Raw genomic sequence first — 18,774 nt, 5'->3', positions numbered from 1 at the left:
CAAAAACCATAGTAACGTTACCATAAAAGCGACTATTAACCTCTGACCTTATTCCGCTAGTATTTTGGCGTTGGCGTTGTCCATTCCTGCTCTGAATGATATCTGTGACCTTGAACAACTTATCCACAACACCGCATTTGTCTTCTCGACAATTCCGTGATATAATCGAGTGAATATAAGTGGATTCCTGAAAATGGTGGGTAGTTAACAACAGGTAACGTCATTCGAATATTGTCAGCCACGTGGAGAGATGTTATTCATATGTGATTAATGTTTGAATATTGACGTTACTAATTTTTTTTTGTGTCGTTCAGTAATAGAAAAATTTTACTTCACATGCGTAGGATGCCAGAGGAATGCTTATCACTTAATATCCGTTTGAATTCAGTAATATCGTCCTCCATAGCAGTGCAACTTTGACGACACGAAAATAAATCTCTTCCTTGGACTCTCTTAAAACTTCTGTAATAAGAAAGTCAGCGGAGAGAATCTCACTTTTCAGGGCTTAACGCAGGAACTGTAGAAGGAGGAAGATTAAAAGGAAAAGACGTGCAGAATTACCTCAGAATTTCATTTGTGCTGTTTGGTACTTTTTTGTGGTATTCGTGATTTAATATTCTTCGTAGAAGGCTGTGAGATCCTATGTAATACGTTTACTTGAAGAAGTTACGTAATAGTTTTAATTACGTTATTGTACAGAAGGTGAGAAATAATTATTTAAGGTCCTATAGTGCTACACTCCAAATATTTGCACCTCATCTTAGATTAAATGGTTTCATAATTCCCTGTCACGGCATAAATTGTTACTAAATTAAGTTACACTCTCCTATTGTCTTATAAATTTACACTGCCTGACGAAACATTTGAGGATCTCGGTAGACACGGTCGGATGTCAGCGTAACTTAGTACACGTGCGCACCATTATTGGGTATGTAAATACACTCCTGGAAATTGAAATAAGAACACCGTGAATTCATTGTCCCAGGAAGGGGAAACTATATTGACACATTCCTGGGGTCATATACATCACATGATCACACTGACAGAACCACAGGCACATAGACACAGGCAACAGAGCATGCACAATGTCGGCACTAGTACAGTGTATATCCACCTTTCGCAGCAATGCAGGCTGCTATTCTCCCATGGAGACGATCGTAGAGATGCTGGATGTAGTCCTGTGGAACGGCTTGCCATGCCATTTCCACCTGGCGCCTCAGTTGGACCAGCGTTCGTGCTGGACGTGCAGACCGCATGAGACGACGCTTCATCCATTCCCAAACATGCTCAATGGGGGACAAATCCGGAGATCTTGCTGGCCAGGGTAGTTGACTTACACCTTCTAGAGCACGTTGGGTGGCACGGGATACATGCGGACGTGCATTGTCCTGATGGAACAGCAAGTTCCCTTGCCGGTCTAGGAATGGTAGAACGATGGGTTCGGTGACGTTTGGATGTACCGTGCACTATTCAGTGTCCCCTCGACGATCACCAGTGGTGTACGGCCAGTGTAGGAGATCGCTCCCCACACCATGATGCCGGGTGTTGGCCCTGTGTGCCTCGGTCGTATGCAGTTCTGATTGTGGCGCTCACCTGCACGGCGCGAAACACGCATACGACCATCATTGGCACCAAGGCAGAAGCGACTCTCATCGCTGAAGACGACACGTCTCCATTCGTCCCTCCATTCACGCCTGTCGCGACACCACTGGAGGCGGGCTGCACGATGTTGGGGCGTGAGCGGAAGACGGCCTAACGGTGTGCGGGACCGTAGCTCAGATTCATGGAGACGGTTGCGAATGGTCCTCGCCGATACCCCAGGAGCAACAGTGTCCCTAATTTGCTGGGAAGTGGCGGTGCGGTCCGCTACGGCACTGCGTAGGATCCTACGGTCTTGGCGTGCATCCGTGCGTCGCTGCGGTCCGGTCCCAGGTCGACGGGCACGTGAACCTTCCGCCGACCACTGGCGACAACATCGATGTACTGTGGAGACCTCACGCCCCACGTGTTGAGCAATTCGGCGGTACGTCCACCCGGCCTCCCGCATGCCCACTATACGCCCTTGCTCAAAGTCCGTCAACTGCACATACGGTTCACGTCCACGCTGTCGCGGCATGCTACCAGTGTTAAAGACTGCGATGGAGCTCCGTATGCCACGGCAAACTGGCTGACACTGACGGCGGCGGTGCACAAATGCTGCGCAGCTAGCGCCATTCGACGGCCAACACCGCGGTTCCTGGTGTGTCCGCTGTGCCGTGCGTGTGATCATTGCTTGTACAGCCCTCTCGCAGTGTCCGGAGCAAGTATGGTGGGTCTGACACACCGGTGTCAATGTGTTCTTTTTTCCATTTCCAGGAGTGTAATTAGAATTGCATTTGAAGGGTAGAACGGCTACCAGAGTGCATTAATATTTTGCGTGTTTAGTGCTGCTACTAGACTGGGTCGCGTATACTGTATAGGGGAAAGGAACGGCTTCAGATCTTGTGTGATCAGTGAGAAGGGGACAGAGATGCCGCTTATCCTTGTGGGACACGGTTATCAACACCTGACAGAGAAGGAAAGGAATCTCGTGGTGTGTTTCCATTTGGCTAGCTGGTTGAATAATGAAATGACCAGGTTTGTGAGGCATCAGACGGCCGACCGCTGTGGCCACGCGGTTCTAGGCGCTGCAGTCCGGTACTGCGCAACTGCTATGGTCGCATGTTCGAACCCTGCCTTGGGCATGGATGTGTGTGATGTCCTTAGGTTAGTTAGGTTTAAGTAGTTCTAAGTTCTAGGGGACTGATGACCTCAGATGTTAAGTCCCATAGTGCTCAGAGCCATTTGAACCATTTGAGCCAGGCATCAGACGCGAAAGTGGCCCTATGTTGGACTGCATGGGAACGTGAGGGCAGGCAGGTTACCCGTCCTCAGAATTCTGGTCAACCATGCCTGACCAGCTCAAGGGAGGATAGCCTTAACGTGCACAAAGTGCATCACAAACTCTTCACATGTGTGCCTGCTATCAGGGGACAAGTAATGGGCTTCCTGCAACGTTCTGTGTCATCATGCGCTGTTTGTCTGCGACTTGCGGGACATGAACTAGGGAATTACCGTCCCAGGGGTACGCAGTTGTTAATACCACTATTCAAATGGTGGTGTTTGGAGGGGTTCAGTACCGAGAAGCATGAACTGCTGATGAAATGGCGTCACATTTTGTTCTGCAACGAATCCAGGTTATGTGCTTCCCCGGATGACCATTGTCGGCGAATGTGTGGGGCGGACTTTGGAGAGGTCCCATTCTTCCAAGTTTTAGAGGAGTTCGGCGCTATTACTGCTGGCACGGTGGTAGTGACTGGGAGAATGCTGTCAGCACAGCGGGTACCCCATCGACATCTCATGTAACAGTACCACGGGGTGATGCTCAACAGGAGAGTGGCCGCCAGCATACGACACACGTCTCTATTTATCGTAAGCATGATGAGATATTCCTGTGACCAGCAAGGTCTACACATCGGTTCTCCATAAGGTAATTTTGATACGCCGAATTTCACGTTTGGAAATTTCGCTATCGTGATAGAGTCGGTTTCGAAATTTATTGTTTCTTCAGCTGATTTGTTTTACAGCTAACAGGTGATCTTAATTTCAATCTCGTTTCATCACAACTAAGTACCACATTAGATGATAACATCACGCGATTCATTTACCTTTATTTTCGCATTTCTTTATGGATACTTAACTCAGTATTTTCCAAGACGTATGTAGTGCTTCTCTGACTTTTACTTCAAGTTTTCATTCTTCTGACGGGGTTGACTCAAATATTTTGATCTCATTAAAGAATAGATGTCAACCTTTTCTGGTTTCATTTTCGACAACGCTCGAGTTAAATTAATCGGAGAATACATGAAGAGCGGGAATAGATCGAATAGTCAACGAGTGTTTACGGGATGGGAACTGAACTGTTTTACACGTAGGGGGCAGAGAAACGAATGCGAGAGAGATTAGGAAACGCTACGAAAACTGTTTATAACTTCAAAAGAAATGGTCTTAACTCTTAAGATAAGTCCTACTGCCAGAAAACACGGTCAGTACCTTCATGGAAAAATGTTCTCGATTGCACGTGGGACCGCGACTGTACCAAGGCGTGCAACTTTTCGCCCGAAGCAAATCGACGGTCGCGAGTGTCTTTCTTCGGGGATCCAGAAATACAGAAATCGTATGGGGAGAGATCGGAGCTGTATGGAAGATATGTAAGGGCTTACCAGTGAAATTTCTGAAACATACTATCTGTCTCTTTTCCATTTGACTGTCTCTTATAATGTCGACCGACCAAGGGCCTTACACGCTTTTAGAATGTTACAGCGTTATCAATATTACAGTCCAGTTTCCGCGTGGTAAGGCAACTTTGACTCAGCGTTGAGCGCTTTGTTTGAGAAGAGTACCATTCAAATACAGGCCTAACATTCCAGTCAGCATCGTAATAATCACCTTACAATATTCACTGATGGTTACATGTAACACCCGGTCTTCAGAGTTGTGAACTCTTACTTTACCTGCGCACTTCCTGAAGCACCAAGCTGCCACTTTTCTTTAGGCTGTCGTCTTGTCACCTCTTGAAACCCAGCTTCCTTGATTCTGTTACCATACTTTAACATGATTACTTTCTTTACTACCATAACAAAATCTTACACTTTTCACTTATCTATTTATTTTGTTGCTAGTACACGTCTGAGATTGCTATCTAAAAACTGCCGCACATAGTAACATTTCTTTGTTCAATACAAGTATTTTTAGAAAATTTGGTAGAATTTCCAGAGAACTAATATTGCTCAGCTAATTCCCTAACTGCTATGACGGCCCTACTTACTAAAATAAAATTTAACTGTATACTATATTGCCTACTTTCAAACCACAATCTAGCTGTTTACATTTTCCTTACATCAGAGGTTAAACACGTCTTCATGTCATAAAAATAATAGTTGTTGTAACTACCTTCTGCAGAGCGATTTTAAAATTTGTAAATGGACTCTACAATATTTTGAAATAGATTACATTCAGAAGACCGTGTCTAGGTTACAGAAACCTAACCTCGTGATTTGTTAAGTTTTCCACCGATCTGCCACAATTCTAAACATTTTGCACTAGTTTCACTTCGTGACGCCGTAAGTATCGTACGCCTTCTCGCGCACAGGTCGCTTTCAAGACTGCGTTATGGAAACACGGCGCACCACGTCGTGCGATCAGTCTCGTTGTGCGCTTAGCTCGTTTCCAGCAACACATCGCAGAGGTGAGTCCCACGATCCACAGAAATTATAACAAACGCCTTTCACTACACCCCAAACAACACAATATATATTATGCCGCGATCTTCCCTTGTATCTATTTACAGAACTAGTTATTCATGATTACCAGGATACCCTCCTGTTTCTACCACGAATCACACCTTTTCAGCTACTTTTTAACTTACGCTGCCACAATTCGTCCCTTACGATGTTGTTTAGTGTTCAGCTCTTTCATATCATTCCGCTCTCCGGTATCTCCGCAGAAACATCTGTCGTAAAGTATTTGTCCCATGTTGTTCTTGTAACAAAATGAATCATACTACTCAACTGTAGATAATACATGGTGGCGCAGGGGAACCTGGAAATTTTGAACGTTACAGTTGGCAGCACTGTAGCGCCGGCAGATGTTCGAAACTTCACACAATTGATGTGAACGCATTGCCATTTAGTAATCATGGAGAATTGGACTGGTGTGGAACGTGCAGTAGCTGTGAGAGCGTTTTACAAAAATGGTGACAGTGCGACTGCCGCGCAGAGAACATTTCGACAGCATTACCAGCTTGGACGTCATGGACGTGTCCCATATGCGCTTGCGATTACAACGTGGGTGCGTAATTTTGAAGAAACAGGATCTGCCTTGAAAAAGAAACCTCCAGGTGGCATTCCAACGGTACGTACTCCATAGAACATTGCAGCTGCTAGAGTTGCAATCGATAGAAGTCCTCGCCGCTCCGTTCGACAGCATGCATCTACGCTAGGGATTAAGCGACGAAGCTTACAAAGAATACTGCACGAATTAGACTGCCATCCCTATAAGTTGCAGATTGTGCAACACTTACATGAACGAGACTCAGCGTCACGTACGGAGTTTAGTAGCCAGATATTGGCTAAAATCTACGAGGACACGAATTTCCTTGGTAACTTATGGATATCAGACGAAGCCCATTTCCACCTGAACGGATTCGTGAACAAACAGAATTTTCGTTACTGGGCACAGGTCAATCCTCGTGAGTTTCACCAGCGACAACTACATAGCACCAAGGTCACAATATGGTGTGCTGTATCATGTCATGGTGTCATCGGCCCGTATTTTTTTGAACGTGAGAATGGTAGTGCAGTGACAGTCACATCCGCTTGATATGTTGAAATGCTTCAAACATTCTTTACAACGAGACTGTACGAGCTTAATCTTAACGTCAAAAACATGTGGTTTCAGCAGGACGGAGCCACGTCACACACTGCTAGACAATCGATGGCAGCAGTTCGTGAATTGTTTGGAAGACGCATTATTTCACGTAACGGTGACATTGCATGACCTGCGAGATCCCCTGATCTTAGTGTGTGCGACTTCTTCCTGTGGGGATATCTTAAAGGCAAGATGTACCGTACACGTCCTGCAACAATCCATGAACTGAACGAGAACGTTGAAAACGAAATCACTGCCATTCCCCAAGATTTGCTACACCGCGCACTCCAGAGTTTTCATAACAGGCTGTTAGAGTGTGAACGCCGAATGGGAGCACATCTTTCCGATGTCATCTTTAAAAAGTAAAGAGACACTTTTGGACATTTTGATTGTAAAGACATACTGAATAATGACATACTGAATATATTCACTTTCGTTAATAAATTACTAGTTTTATGAATTTATTCATGGAAATGACGTTATTTCGAAATTTCCCGTTTCCCTGCGCCACCCTGTACTTCAGTGGAAGACTTTCCCTCACACTGCATAAGAGCTCACAGACTCTAATCCTTTTGTACCTACAGTTTAGTCTTCCTGCCAGTCTTGTTTTATACACGAAGGGATTTCTTCCTTCGAATGTCCGCCTGCGTAGCTGGGGGGTAACGTGCTTGCCTCCCATGCAAGCGGGCCCGGGTTCGATTCCCTGCCGGGTTGGAGATTTTCTCCGATAGAGGACTCGGTGTCGTGTTGTCTTCATCATCATTTCATCCTCATCACAGGAGCACGAGTCGCCCAATGTGGCATTGAATGAAATAAGACTTACACTTCGCGACCGAACTTCCCCGAACAGCGGCCTCCCGGCCAACGAAGCGACACGCTCGTTTTCCTTCGAATTTCTTCTTTGCCCAATAACTTCATCACTTTTTCTGAGTGTCGTCAGCGAACCAGTACTGTGCTCTCTTCCTCCTAATTACCAGCTAAAGGTGCCACATTTTTACAGTATTAAGAACAGATATTTCGTAGAGCTGCTCCAGTACGCATCTGTAAATCTCAGTAGGGTAATCTCTGCATTCGCTTTAAGTTTTTACAGGTTTAACTATGGATCCACAAATTCACATTAGCTGATACGGAGTCAAATATTGATGCACCATACTGATAAACTCTGATTCTGTCTATAGGTAAGTTTGGAAATTTGTGGTAAGGACTATGGGTCCAAACCGTTGAGGTCATCGGTCCCTAGGCTTACGCACTACTTAATCTAACTTAAAGTAACTTAAGTTAAAGACGACACAAACACCCACGCCCGAAAGAGGCTTCGAACCTTCGCCGGGGGGAGCCGCGCGAACCGTGACAAGACGCTGCTGACCGCACGGCTACCCCGCTGGGTAAATGTAAGTTATTTTGGCCCATATTTACAATATCATTCATGAGAATAAAAGTTCAGCGACAGAAAATTTCGAAGTACTTTCCGTCAACTTTAAACATTCTAGATAAATCAATAAACTGATCGTATCTCAATAACGAACACGCGAATCACACCATTGTGAGTGCCTAAATCGAATGATACGCAGTAAATCTGTATTGAATCATGGAAACTAATATGCAAATAGGGACCCCATGTCTAATCCTCTCCTCGCTAACAAGCACCGTCCTCTGTATCTCTTGGTCCTCAATATTCAGTTACCTTAAAATATTGAGGATCTGTTCCCTCGACCGTGAGCCAAAGAGTGGACGCTCTACGTGATCACGAACGAGTGCGCTCACCGTACTACACCGTTCGTCATCTGTAATTTCGTCGCACAAGTATTCCGCCACAACGCGATACTTCTGCACAGCTGTGAACGTACTCACTAGACATTTAGTCCAGAAATCACTGCAAGTGCTGCTCTCGTAAATCGTTACCTTCAACCAGGCAGCTGCCTTCGGGTCGAGCATATGCTGTCCAACAAGTAATGCATTGCACATCGCCAGTCCTTTATCTAAATCCTTTGGTATGCGTTCGTGTGGAAGCTATTTGTTAGACCGAAGCTAGACTATTGTACGTTGACACCCAGCTTCGGAAACACAGTACCCAAACCTGGCATGACCTGCGTTGCAAGGACACTTTCTTGTCGCATTGCAAGAACCGCCTGCTCTAGAAGAGACACAATTTTTTGTATGTCGCCTAATTACTACTGTGCCTGCAAGGACGATTCCTTGTCGGGACACATGCGTTTGGCAACGCCCACCATTTTTGCTGTTACTCGTGTTTCCACGTTGGCAACTGTCTCGTCATTTGGGGCCGGATTTTAATTACGTGTCGTTTTTTAGCTTTGTGATGAATTTCACATCACCTTATGCACGAATTGCACGAAACCACGTATTTTAGTGTAGAGAATTGTATTTTTATAATGCATATAAACCTTTTTTTATAACAGGTCGTATTTCGGCCAACTCTTGTCGCAATAGGTCATATTTCGGCCAGCTTTTGTCAAAAATGCATTTCTTTGCCACATCTTTAATGCCGCAAAAATAAAAACATATATTTGTTGCTCACATGACAATGTTTCGGGAGACAGTGTCACAATTAAACGCTACAATTACTACAAAGTTTCTTTATTTATCAGGAAAAATCAGAAAATAAACAAAATAACACAATAGTCGGTTTGATGACGTAAGGCATTGTTTTGCGGGGACAATAAAACGCTCTCGAAGCCAACATAGACGGCTTCCGGCGTAATAAACATAAGTGGGCACACTATCCAGTTTGAATAAAATTCCAGATTGGTTCAATATAAAAGAAAAAATCGTTCTCCAACAGCATGAAGTTGCGCGGTTTTGTTCGTGACTTTTGACAGAAACTCTTCATCACTGACGGAGAAACATCATTTTGTAAAATATGTGAGTTAAATTTAGAGGAAGAAAGCGCTTCGGCGTGTAACGACACTGTATACCGCCAGATGCAGCAGCTGTGTGAAGCGCAGTGCTGAAACAACAGAGAAAGGCTGTTATTTGAGCAGACAAGTCCGTCTTCAACCATGCAATCGTTCTTCGATCTTGTACAAAGTGATGGTGTATTGCAACACATCATTGTAGAAGCTAAATAATCCACACTTCAGACAGTTCTTGGAGAAATATACAACATGTCCGCTTCCAGATGAACGTACATTGAGAAATATCTATTTATTCGCACAATGCGAATAAGTGTTGCTGACCAAAAGGTCTGGATGTCCTCAGATGAAATCCTCTATGTGGGTGGGCGATATGCTGCAAATGCTGTTAGTGTTCTAAGAGTTGAGGGGACTGGAGAAATTTGTAAAAAAAACTTACAATTGCCATTTTGTTTGAAAACTCTCTGAAGTTACTGTGGCCGGATGGCATGAACAGAGACAGCGTTTTGTTACTAATTACAGATGGTGCATCATACATAGATAAAGCAGCCAAGTGGCTTCAGATTCGCTTTCCGGTATGGTGTAGTGGCGCGATAAAATTACACTCTGCTGACCAATTAACTTCCTGGGGCAAAAATAAAAATAAGTAAATAAATAAATAAATGTGAAAGCTCCGCTACTGGTTCAGAAATGTAAGTAACAAGAGTCTCCACGATCCCTCTTCCTACAGCCTGTCCTTGCACTAAGGGGTTCTTGGCTTAATACTGCTGAGTATTACTGCACTGACTATGCCAATATTTTGTGAGCTTGAGAACGATGAATCAAGTGTTGACGAAACTGTGAAAGAGATCTTTACAGATACCATGTCTCGAAACTTGGCGTATATCAACGCCAACTCTCCAGAGGTATCGAAATGCTTCACTAGACTGGAAGCTGCCGGTATTCAGCTGTGTGACAAGCTGAATATTATGCAACATTATATTAGAACAAATAAACCCTCGGTCACAAATATTAAGTCAAAATTGACCAGGTTTCGATGCTGCTATGAGCGTCGTCTTCAGAATTAAACTAACTGTTCTAAAACATAATAGGTATATAAGACATTAATAAACTAAAGTGTGTACTGACTGGAAAGAGATGCAGTACTTACAAGTCACATTCTAAAAAAATCTAAGCCGGAAAGGCCATGTTCACTCAGGTACGAGCAGCCCTTAGCGGCTCGCCATTTTATCTTATTTACAACTTTTCATGACGTCGCCTCTCCGGCTTAGTTTTTTTTAGAATGTGACTTGTGAGTACTGCATCTCTTTCCAGTCAGTACACACTTTAGTTTATTAATGTCTTATATACCTATTATGTTTTAGAACAGTTAGTTTAATTCTGAAGGCGACGCTCATAGTAGCGTCAAAACCTAGTCAATTTTGACTTAATATTTGTGACCGAGGCCTTATTTGTTCTAAAATTTTTCTGACACGGTCACTGAACCTTAGCAGCTATGTTCAAAAATTATGCAACATATTCACAGTGAGCTGGGTCGAGCTCGTCATCAAGTGGCAGACAAAGTGTATAACAAATTGCGAAGTATTCTCCAGCGGAATCGTGGATATTCTACTACGAGCAAAATTAGAGACAGGCTCTCTGGGAATGCTACAGTATTTGAAGACAGTGAAACAACGCTGGCCTGGAGTGATCTCCCCGACATCAAATACGCTCCTGTGGCGTCCTGTAATATGGTAAGGAATTTCTCCAGGTAAAAAAATTATCTTCAGCGCTAACCGTAGGTTGTCGTAAATGGAAAACCGAAAAATGCGCCTTGTGATCCAGTGCAAATCTGTAGACACTGGGGCCTGATGGGACGTGTTAACTGGATAAGAATAGTTTTAAAAAAAGTTGAACTTTAGCAAAACATGGTTTTATTATTTGGATAGCTATTAGATTTTCACTGTACTTCGTCCTCCTTTCAGAAACATGCGAACATTACGAAAATATTAGCTAGTTAGTTTCAAACACTACAAAAATACTCATCATTTTGTTCAGAAATGAATTTTGTATTACATGATGTATGAAAAATCAACAAGCTCATTGAAATGCCTGGGATAGCAGGACAGATCGCATTAGGTTGTGCATAGAGGCCAAAATGAGTTCCTGTCAGTTACACTCAACATACAAACTTTATTTATCAACACACAACATTACAACAAGGATGCATATCATTTAAAACTTTAATCGACCTCCTTTGATTAACTTTAGATCGCAAAGCAGTTCATAGCAAACCACATTCAAAATCCAAGACACAAGGCTTAAGTAAAATTTAAATACAAGGTTCTTTGCTGTTTTCTACATTCGCCTATTGTAGCACAGCTAGTAGCGGCGCAGTGGTACCATTACCTTGTTTTAGTTCAGTTAGCTGACCTGTGTTATGTTCTAAGTGATAATGTGGTGGAATTGACTAGTTTTAGATAAACTAACTGAGCTGCAGTTGTGGCATTTCCTTGTTTAATCAGAGCAGATTTTGTTGAGTGGTATTCGCTATGTGATAGCGAGTATGCGAGGGCGCAGGCGTTGTATGTCCCCGATGGATGTGCCCTGCGTCTTTCAATGTCCTCACACTATCAGTAAACGAAGAATGTGATGAAATCGAGACACCACGCTGGGCTCGAAAAATAATTGATTAATGTGCAACTCCCCACTTACACATAATATGAAGAAGTTCAATGGCCAACTGGCTTCAAATCACGCCATGAGGCTTAAGCGTTAAATCCTGAACCGTCGCACGGGACGGAAAACTAAGTGGAGAAAAGACGCGAACAGATGGCTGATGAACCTCACTTACACAAGCTTGGCCAGGAAATATAACCCACCTAAATACATGCAAGAAGATTTGTCCAGTTAAGGCACATAAGCTTGTGGGCTTCAAATGATTAACGAAAGCGACTTCGCGATTTAGTGCACAATGTACCAGATTAAAAAAAAGTCCTTCGACATTCCTAATTAATGATGCGTTAAACACTGAAGCAATTTACATTAAGCAATTTAAAAAGCTATAGCACCATGAAGTCACAACTCTGTGGCCGTTATCTAACGGAAACCAGTATGTTTTGATATGAGTGACGCGCTCCTCAATTCTTATGGCCAGACACAGGAACAGAGACCAACAGTAACACAAGGTTGAACCGAATCCGATATAGAAGCAGCGCGACACAAATAGGCACAGGGTGCGATCTTTCGAAATTATCACTCTCAAGGCGGAGAAAAAGTCGGTCTTACGAATGCCTCGTGGTCTCTGTTCTGAAGCAACGAACTAAACGTGTCTCACCAACCATGCAAAGCCGCTGTGCGATGACGAAAAGTGGAAAGACTTGAAGCCGCCAGAAAATGTTTATATGACGATGACCCACCGCTCACCTCCATACCTGGTCCGCCAAGTTTCTGGAGCGTGTCCCTCGTGTCCGGAAGATGTTCAGCCAGACAAACTTGGAAGTCACAAGGGCGGCAGAATAAACAGCCACCCCTTTGCCCTACAGGCCTCAGCTGTCGGTGCTGCTTCTCACACTCCATTCCCGGAGTCACGGCTTCAAAGGCCCTTGCGGCAAAAGTGCCACGCTACCTTCACGCCAAAGATTGTGTTCCAAAAGACGTAGTGCGAATTATCTATCTAAAATGGTTCTAAAACACACATCCACTGGTCAACGTTAGTCTGTGCTACAGAATATGTAAAGATTATCTGGTTGTGTGGATCGTCTGCAATTTTTCATTATTTCGTGCAACAACAAATAAAAGCACTTCTTTAAAGGTGACATACATAAAATATTACAAAACACAGGAAAGGCAAAAGGTCCACAACAATGAAATGAAGTGAACATGTGTCAATGGTACAACAAAACATTGCCCCTATGTGATACGTTACTGTTGCCTAGATTAGCGTATACCTTCAGTGACTGTGTGCTACGCGTACCGCGAACATAGTCAAAACTAGTGAGCAATATAATAACATGCATTACAAACAGTAGTGGAATGCCTAAGTTTCATATCTTGAGATAGAAGTCTACAATAAGCAGAGCGACATCTATGTGGTGGAGATCAGTGACGCATATTTAAAAAATAGTATCAGAGTTGAAACGAAAAGTTAAAATTGCAATATTGCCCTACAAACTCAATCGCTGACTGCAAATAACAGCTCATCATAACCGTTCAGTGTGTAATACGCTGTGGGGTGCCTAAGTTACATAAGTGATTTTAGAAATGTACGATTTGTTGACCTACGTCTACAGGGAAGAAGTCAATGTAGTACATTTAAGAAGTAGAATAACTGTCGAAATAAATAGTTATAAATTCAATTTTGTCCTGCAATTGAATCACTGACGGCAAATAACGGCAGATCACAGTCGTTAAATGTATAATACATAGCTGAAAGCCCATGTTTCGTAACTGGCTATAGATGTAACCAATACTTAGAAACCTGTCTAAATAGCAAGAGGCTGTAGCGAATGGTTCATGATGAAACACATAAATATCTGTGGACGCATGCATTGCAGAGTAAGTACAAAAAAAGACTTGGAACAGATCTGTAGAAAATCGTCTACGTGGTACGCTAAACTAGTAAATACTGTCCAAAACTTAGGGAAATACCTAAGTGGTCTTGATACTGTTCAATACTGTTGGAATTTTGGCAGACTACGCGTGTATGTAAACATACTGAGAAAGTCTTAACACCAAGAATGTTAAACTAACAGACCATAACACTGAAAGTTAAACAATATGTTAAAATGATGTGTGCAACGATGTCTATGTTTAAGTGATTATATAGGGGTTATTGCTTACAGTTTACCGTGTAGACAGTGATATATGTTGATCACCTTAACATCTTACAGATGGTCACTGAAAATATTAAAGAAATAATTTTGCTTCAATTCTAACTGGTCATTCTGCTAACGTATATGTGCAGATTTTCCAAGTTGCCTAATCTCCCTTTCGCTGCTCTATCTAAGATCCCCTTATTGTGGTCAGCACCATTGATTTTATGATGAGTGCTGCTCAAGTCTAATCCGAAAGTTGTTTTTTAGTAAATGTATGTTCACTTAATCTAATTGCAAACGAGTGGCATGTCTGGACGATACAGTTATGATGGGAAGCATCGCTGTTTTGTTCATATACGACTGAACCATTGTATCTGTCTTTTTTAGTTTCTGTCTGGTGGAATAACAGCTATTTAAGGTGTTGTTACTTCGAAATGCCAGTTTAATTTGAAACTTGTGAAAGTAGCAGTATATTCTTTTCTGAAATATATCCCCTGCGCGTCATTAGAATATACTTCGTTTTAGTTCTATTTTGATTTCGAATATGTGTTTGACTGTTAGTCTTTGCTTTTTGTTTCAGTTTATTATATATTTTATGTACGGTATTCCTACTGTACCCATCAGCAACAGTATTTCTTAATATTGCTAATCTCGTTATCAATGTTCGTTTGATAAGCTGGGAGACGGTGAAGACAGTGGACCATAGAATTAAAAAATGACATTTTGTACCGTACTCAGTGGCAGGAACTTTTTTAATAGTGTCAGTGTTCGCGGGGTTAGATAAATGTCAAAAATATATTTCACATTATCGTTTATTGTCGTAAAATCTAAAAATAATTATGGAAATATTATTTTGAACTGCAATATTAATTTCATTTTAGAAGTTGAAATAAGAGAATAGTGAAAATACTTTGCAGTGATTTTGGTAAATTAAAAATATTTCAAAATCAAACTTCCAACGTGATTAATACAAATGAAGAATTCGGAAGCCGATATTTCTGTTGCTAACTTGCCAAGATATCCAGAGATAAAGTTCAGAACATGCACATAGGTTCTTCAAAATCTGTTAGTTTTGCTGAAAATGGCACCTATTCTAAGGTGGTCACGTCAAGTATCTCTGGGAACGCGTCATAAGGACATTACCACAACTGCGCCATGTAATGAGGAACACGTGGCTGAAACTTCATTGCAAAGAAGTGTGGCTATCGACAGATAGAGTCGAGTTTAACATGGAAGAGGTGCTACTCAAGTGGCAATTGCAGGAATCACTCAGAATGGATAGAAATACAAAGCACGATGGAGCACGGCCACATAAGATCTTGCACAGCGATCAAGGCAGCACGGCAGTCCAAGAGCCGAAAGTCAGGGACCTATGATGAAAAGAACTCATCTGAAGGTTGTAAGATTACTGAAGGGATGCAGCACCGTGGAGGTTACATTAGGAATCAGTACCAACTACACTGCCTGACGCAGCATGTAAGCAGCCAGAAGAGACTTTTGTACTCAGTGTTACTTCACACGAACGCACACTACCGGCGGGTATGTAAATGTTTACAACTGCAATTATCTGAAACAGGACGGCCACCAGACATGGAGATGCCACATATTCGTGAGAGGACGTGTTATCTGGTCTGCTGGAGTTGGAAAGGGGCCTCTATGTAGCTCTCAAATTCGCCAGCTAACTGAATTGTCAAAATACATGCGGCATTCGGAGGTGTCAGTGGCCTAATGTTGGACAGCTTGCGAACGTCAGGGCATGCATACTCTCCAGGGTTTCGTTGGACATCTGAACACCGCAAAAGAGGATCGCCGTATTATGCACCAAGCACATCGCAAGAACTTCATATTTGCACTCGCCATCCGAGAACAAGTATTGAACAACATTCTGTGCCATCCTGCACTACTCCGAGACTAGCAACGCCTGGACTGGGGGCAGTGGCAAGGGATAAAACCACAACTAGAACGGCTGTATTTGGAGTGATGCTTTGACTGGAAAGCAAGGACAGCTGATGGACAGCCGGCCGCGGTGGCCGTGCGGTTCTGGCGCTGCAGTCCGGAACCGCGGAGCTGCTACGGTCGCAGGTTCGAATCCTGCCTCGGGCATGGGTGTGTGTGATGTCCTTAGGTTAGTTAGGTTTAAGTAGTTCTAAGTTCTAGGGGACTTATGACCTAAGATGTTGAGTCCCATAGTGCTCAGAGCCATTTGAACCATTTGAAGCTGATGGACAGCGTCGCTTTGCGTTCAGGAATGAATATCGATTCTTCACTATCACAGATGCCCAGTGTCAGCGAATATGGCGGCGACCTCGGGAGAGGTCGCATTCTCAGTTTTGGAGGAAGACAACCGCCACGGTGTGTGCAGCCATTGTGTATGATTTCAGGTCACGGCCGGTAGTTATTGAGAAATTCCTGACACACAACGGTACGCCACAGGCATTCTGCGATCTCTTGTGTTACCCATCACAAGACAGTATAGTGACGCCATTTTTCACCAGGACGATGCTCTTTTACACATGGTACGAGTCTTAAAACTGTCTGTGTGATGTTGAGGTACTACCAGATAATATCAAAGCCACTCCCACTTCCTCTTTTTCTCGAGTAGACACCATTGTTTAACACATGACATTCCACTCTTGAGCAACCCATTCAACCTAGATCCTTTCCATCACCACCTCTTTCACAACCACAACAAAAACCCTCTCTCCTTTTCCAAAACTTCAATATCAGCTCTCTAGCGCCATGTTCTGTTTCACTTTCCACCGTGCTACCATAGTATTTTCCGTGTATCTCTTACATGTAGCTGGTCAATAAGCAGACATCATCAGAATCACATCCAGCAACCAGTCACCTCCAAGTAGCTCGCGAAGAAACGGCAGCTCCACCGCATCATTACCTGGAAATTTTCCATACTCATATTTTGTTCACCTTTCTATGTTTTCATACAACTGTTATGTTCAAAACCATAGAGTGAAGAGCGGCTACATCGCTGCTGCCAGCCCGTCCCCCACAGGTGGAATGAAGTAACAAAGAAATATACCAGAATTCGAGGAAACTGACATGGAAGTGAACAAGGCCCGACGACGACAGTCAATTATACTGCAACAGCTCACTAAACAGTAACCATGGGGATTACGGCAGTAGGAGGAAGACAGCTGTAAATTATACTGGCAGTATCGAGAAGTCAACAAGCACACGACCGATTTATCCATAGAGTCAAGGCCCAAGATGAGCTTCTTACTTGTTTACATAGCCAGATTAACTGAAGATGGCAGTGTACAACGATACAGCGCATTCTCCTTCATGGCTATTGCATGTTTGTAAGGTATGGAAATACGAGCATTTTGATGTGAGCAAGTGTTTGGGCCACATCAATCGCTAGTTATGTAAATCACAGTACGCATCTTTCGACGTGTGACTGATCCAGCGATGCACAGCGTTTGGATTATACCCCAATTTTATTTCGTTCGTGTAAAGGCAGTTGTTTAAAATAAGTTCAAAAGGTTCAAATAGCCCTGGGCACTATGGTACTTAACTTCTGAGGTCATCAGTGCCCTATAACTAAGAACTACTTAAACCTAACTAACCTAAGGACATCACACACATTAATGCCCGAGGCAGGTTTCGAATCTGCGACCTTAGCGGTCGCGCGGTTCCACACTGTAGCGCCTAGAACCTAAAATAAGTCGTCCCGAACCAATAATTATCTAGGCTGCTAAGGGTCATGTGTTGGAATTGTGCTTGTAAGGACAGTACATGTCTGAGTCGTTCATGTATTATTTGGGGTCAAGGACTGAATTATTTTGCAATTAATATTACCTCAGTTTTAGACTGAGAATGTCGTCTTGGACAATGTGGCACTTTCTAGGTGAAATTCCTAAACACAGGAAGGGGTAGGTCAAGGAAAGCATGGAAGCGTGAACCCAGAATAGCGGCTTCATTTGTCGTTTGAATGGATAAATTTGCGTAACTACTACGGTAGTAGTATTAATAAATAAATGCAATATTTACAAATAATTCTGGTTGCTTACTGAAGTAATCATCTTTAACAAATGATTTTATCTCAACAAGCCACAAAACACAGTTCCATCACAAAAATGAAACAGCAAAATTCATTTAACAAACTTCTTTCCTTTCGAAACAGAAGCTACTTGAAGGTCAACAGCAAAGATATCTTTAAGACAATTTAAGAAAAGGCCTTTCAAGAATTTTCACAAAACTAATTAACTTTTTTAAAGTAACAGGCCCTTAACACACAAGATTGCGAACACATTGCTAAAATCAGCATAAAATCTACTGAAAATTTCACAAGTACCAAACCAGCAAAACAGAAAAAAATTGTGGTTAGATCCTATGGGGCCAAACTGCTGAGGTCATCGGACCCCAGCCTTACACAATAGTTAATCTAACTTAAACTAATTTACGCTAAGCACAACACACATCCATGCCCGAGGGAGGACTCGAACCTCCGTCGGGGACACCCGCGCTAATCGTGACAAGGCGCCCTGGACCGCGGGGCTACCCAGCGTGGCATCAAAAGAGAACATTATGTAATACAGCCACCACTGAACGTGAAATTTACTACAAGACAGCGGGAACCACTGCGTTAATACAATCGTGTACCTCAAAAGGTAGCCAGTAAACAGAAAAGTGGTGCATAACAG

This window comes from Schistocerca nitens, chromosome 1 (assembly GCF_023898315.1).
Source record: "Schistocerca nitens isolate TAMUIC-IGC-003100 chromosome 1, iqSchNite1.1, whole genome shotgun sequence".
NCBI lineage: Eukaryota > Metazoa > Arthropoda > Insecta > Orthoptera > Acrididae > Schistocerca > Schistocerca nitens.
The sequence above is the reverse complement of the archived record's forward strand: the minus strand, read 5'-3'. Positions refer to the sequence as shown.